The 5125-nt window shown below is 38.9% G+C and overlaps 1 long non-coding RNA gene across 1 annotated transcript in view; it reads left to right on the plus strand.

Annotated features, from left to right (window-relative positions):
* The window catches only part of LOC128248287 (uncharacterized), a 60328-nt gene that overhangs the window by 23995 nt on the left and 31208 nt on the right, over positions 1–5125 (plus strand). The window contains exon 3 of the long non-coding RNA XR_008264523.1: positions 4417–4672. This is a non-coding gene — a long non-coding RNA (uncharacterized LOC128248287). The remainder of the gene's footprint in view (positions 1–4416; positions 4673–5125) is intronic.

Consider the following 5125-nt stretch of genomic DNA (forward strand, 5'->3'; position numbering starts at 1 on the left):
TATATATATATATATATATATATATATATATATATGTGTGTGTGTGTGTGTGTGTGTATATATACATATATACACACACACATATATACATATATACACATCCGGTGGCTTTCACAGAGTGTCTGTCTGTCTGTCTGCTAAATTCACTCACTAAGCATTGTCGGTCCCAGAGTTATAGTCGAAGGTGCTGCACTGTGAGATTGAACTCGAATCTACATAACTGCAATGCAAACCTTTTAACCACACAGCCGTGCCTTATCAGTTGACATTTAATACCATGTACCAGGCATGGCCACCACGCTACCAAATAAATGCATTGACGTGAGACGTTAGCTCTATGATTACAATACAAAACACTCTGAGCCGTCTAGTTACTATGGCAACTAATATATACATGAGCACATGGACTAACCATAATTTCTACGTGTTTTCGACTCTAGTTACTGTTTGTTATTGTTTGACGCCAGCCAAATATATATATATATATAACAGTGTTGTGTGAGTATTGTTGCTGATTATTTATCAGAACAGCTATTATAGTCTCTATGACAACAGAATAGAATCTTTTTCAATGAAATTTGTATACTAAATTGACTAATGAATGCATTATATTGACTGGTGAAAAATATTATTCAAATTGATTTAGTTTTCCACGCGATATCAAGTACGGGTATTTCTTCAATATATTTTTGCCCATTGCATGAAGGGACGTGGCTTAGTGGTGAGGGGTCTTCGGCTCACGATTGTAAAATAGTGAGTTCGATTTCTGGTGGTGCGTTTTATGTCACAACACTTTATTTCACGTTGCTCCAGTTCACTCAGCTGGCAAAAATGATTTATACCCGTAAACCAAAAAAGCCAGCCTTGTCATATTCTGTCTCACACTGAATCTCCCTAAGACCTGCGTTAATGGTGTTTGCGGAGTACTCAGCCACTTGTACGTTAATTTCACGAGCAAGTTGTTCCTTGATCTGATCAAGAGGAACGCTTGCCGTCGTAACCGACAGAATACCATGTCCATAGAAAATGAACATCGTATTCTGTCCATTGTAAATGTTTATCGGTGCTCCTTTGGCGTGTGATCTACAGAGGAGATTACTTAAGGTTGCTTTTAAAATTATTTTATACATAGACGCAGGCGTGGCTGTGTGGTAAGTAGCTTGTTTACCAACCACATGGTGTCGGGTTCAGTCTCACTGCGTGGCACCTTGGGCAAGTGTCTTCTACTTTAGAAGCTGAAAGTAAAAAAGTAACCAAAAGTAATCTCTTTTAAATTGTAGATCACACACCAAAGTGGTACCTTTCTTTTTCTTAAGAAATGTTGTGAATTTAGTGCTGGTTTCTTGTAAAAATGCAACGGCCTTCGTCGCTGATCACATATTAAGAATCTTTAGCCAACATCTTATAGGTTTTTAAAAACTGAAAGTAAAAAAAGTAACCCAAAGTAATCTTCTTTGTAGATCACACGTAGATCTATGATAAATTGTATCGTGCATGTAGATTCGTTAAAAGCTAACGATTCTCTCTGTCATTACTCCGAGTTAGTTTGCTTTGTGTGTTCGTTCAACCCTGTTTAGACTGTAAGAGATTTCTAATCTGAAGTGAAGATGACTAGAATCCAGTTACATTTGAAAAAAGCATACTCAGTGAGAAACTCGGAGTAATGAGATGAATCACTAGTTTCTAACAAATCAATAATATCAATTGAATATAATCGTTCAAATTTTGGCAAAATGCCGGCAATTTGGGGAAGAGGGGTGAACGTCGATTGTATCAACCCCAATAATTGATAAATGTTTTATTTTATCGGCTCCGAAAGGATAAAAGATGAAGTTGACCTCGGCGGTATTTTGAGCTCAGTACGTAAAAAGCTGGAAGATAGGCCGCTAAGCATTTTGTCCGACGCTCTAATGATTCTGCCAGCTCTTCGCCATATATATGGGGGATGCAATGGGCCAGTGGTTAGGGCAGCAGATTCGCGGTCGTATGATCGCGGTTTCGATTCCCAGACCGGGCGTTGTGAGTGTTTATTGAACGAAAACACTTAAAGCTCCACGAGGCTCCGGCAGGGGTGTGGTGGCGAACCCTGCTGTACTCTTTCACCACAGCTTTCTCTCACTCTTTCTTCCTGTTTCTGTTGCGCCTGCATTTCAAAGGGCCAGCTTTGTCACACTCTGTGTCTCGCTGAATCTCCCCGAAAACTACGTTAAGGGTATACTTGTCTGTGGAGTGCTAGCATTCAGGTGGAATATCAGATCTGAAGATAACCAAAGAAGCGTAGCTCTCCTCTTTTTCCACAGACGCCAGAGAACTTGCAACACTGTCATGGACGCTGCTGTCCTTTTCTAAGTCATAGGGAAGAAGAGACACGAGTAAACGAACTCCAGGGTTCCAGCTCAAATAAAATAATCTAGAGCTTCATTAAGGATCGAAAGCAATAAATACAAGAATGCTATATCACAGGCGTCATATTATTTAGATTAGTCGCGTGGTTATTAATTTTGTCTGTCACTTTGATTAAAATCTTTAACTGTAATTATTAGTAAAGCGTCTAGACATTTCGACTACTACGCCTCTCTTGCTGTTTCTATCTTTTATGAACTAGGAAACAGTAGATTTGTAATCATATCTTGTCTCTGTCTCCTGAGTCTTGGAATAGATTGATAACATTAATATCTTAACTTTTAGTTCTCTACTGTTTTTATATTTGGGTTTCAAGATTCTTGGTGTGAATTCGTGTGTTGAAACAGATTTTGTTGCATTTCGGGAGAGTCATTATCCCAGTAATAAATACACGCACTGGTAAATTACTTAGCGGCATTTCGTCCGGCTTTACGTTCTGAGTTCAAATTCCGCCGAGGTCGACTTTGCCTTTCATCCTTTCGGGGTAGTAAAATAAGTACCAGTTTTCCTTTACTCCGAAATTGTTAGCCTTGTGCCAAGATTTCAAACCAATACATATATCTGATAGATTTGTAACCATCCAATTCTTGCTGCCGTCTCTTGGGAAGATTTTCACTATTGTTGTCTCAAGTTCTTGGCTCCGACAGTACAACCTTCATGTTTGGTGGTTGGATGTACCATTTTCGATAAAAAATAAAAATTAAAAAGAAGCAAACTCGTTTCTATCCTGTCTACAAGTTCTTCATTCTTTGCAACTATATTTTATCACTACACTGTTATGGAACATAATCGACTCCTTTCTATGTTTTCCTTCTTTACGCCAATCCTCATTATATTAGTAATAAGTGCCTTGAGTTAAAATTTTCTCAGTTCCGTTATCCGATTCCTGCTGACTCCTCTTACTCAGAAATTACAGAAGCTATGTCTGTGTCTATAAGTTCAGCATAATTTCTTCGTACATATCATAAGAATGGACGATGGATAGACAACAGTTTCGAACTCCGAGATTAAGCCGTATCCGCTCGTTTAATTAAACCATTAAGCATAGCTTAGCTGATCTGCTACGGTTGCTTCCCGTTCACTACAACGTAGCTGGATTAACTAATTGATATGTCAAACAATTATGATTATCAATGCCAGACAGTTGTAATTATCTGCATATACAGGCGCAGGCGTGGCTGTGTCGTAAGCAGCTTGCTTACCAAGCACATGGCTCCGGGTTCAGTCTCCCTGCGTGGCACCTTGAGCAAGTGTCTTCTACTGTAGCCTCAGGCCGACCAAAGCCTTGTGAGTGGATTTGGTAGACGGAAACTGAAAGAAGCCTGTCGTATATACATACATACATACATACATACATATATATGTGTGTGTGTGTGTGTGTGTGTGTGTGGGTGTGTGTGTTCGCCCCTCCACCTTTTGACAACCAGTGCTGCTATGCTTATATCCCTGTAACTTAGTGGTTCAGCAAGAGAAATCTATAGTACCAGGCTTAAAACAAAAGGTACTGTGGTCAATACATTTGACTATTAATTCTTCAAGGCGGTGCCCAAGCATGGCAGCAGTCTAATGATTGAAACAAGTAAAAGATAAAAGATATCGATAGTACTAGTAAGACCCAGCAAAATCAGAGCTTTCAGAGTGAACGCGCCACAAAACCCCGGGGGCTCACTTCAAATGCCTCGCAACGTGCCTACCTGCCTTATTTCTTCGCTACTCTACCACCTCCTGGTATACTGATCTAAGGTTTGTTTTCCCCACCTCTCGAGTCCACGTATCTACCAGCTTTTCTACATCCAATAGCAATTTTCTTTCTCCGATATTTCTCGTAAATTATTCAGCTGCTATTCAATAAATAATTCCACCAATTAAACAGCAACAATTAAAATCGTTAACCTCATCCACTCCCTCTCATTTACTTAATACACATCACCGAGGCAAAATCTCTTTATTGTAAATAAATTAAACAGTATCAAAATATTTTATTTAACAAAAATCTGTTCATTTTCATTACAGATTCTGAAGATCTACTGATACACTTTTATCTTCTTCATTAGACGGTCCTCATCATGCTTCACAGGATATGAATCGCATGATAGATTTACTGTATTAAGAGCAACAGATTTCGTTCCATCAATCAATCGACTGATACATCTTCTGTGGTGCTCATTAGAAGAAGAAAAAAAACATCCCACCTGTTCGTGAAGTCACTGATCCATATCTAGTCTGGTAACATTCATGTACTCTAACATTTGACCAAACAACACATCAGGTATGCTTCTCGTTTTTTTTTTTGTTCCTTTTAACTTGCGCTTCTTTCCGTTTTCCTTTCCTTTCTTTATAAGCATATTTCCATTGAAAATGCTCAAGCAACTACTTTTCATTCTTGACTAGAAGCTATTTATCAAACGACGATTTTTCAGCTTCGGTCTATCAGATGTATATCTTTTTATATTCTCTCATTATATTGAATTCTCTCTCTCTCTCTCTCTCTCTCTCTCTCTCCCTATATATATATGTATATAGGCGCTGGAGTGACTGTGTGGTAAGTAGCTTGCTTTCCAACCACATGGTTCCGGGTTCAGTCCTACTGCATGGCACCTTAAGCAAGTGTCTTCTACTATAGTCTTAGGCCGACCAAAGCCTTGTGAGTTGATTTGGTAGACGGAAACTGAAAGAAGCCCGTAGTTTATATATATATGTGTGTGTGTGTGTGTGTGTGTGT

This window comes from Octopus bimaculoides, chromosome 7 (genome assembly GCF_001194135.2).
Source record: "Octopus bimaculoides isolate UCB-OBI-ISO-001 chromosome 7, ASM119413v2, whole genome shotgun sequence".
Taxonomy (NCBI): Eukaryota; Metazoa; Mollusca; class Cephalopoda; order Octopoda; family Octopodidae; genus Octopus; species Octopus bimaculoides.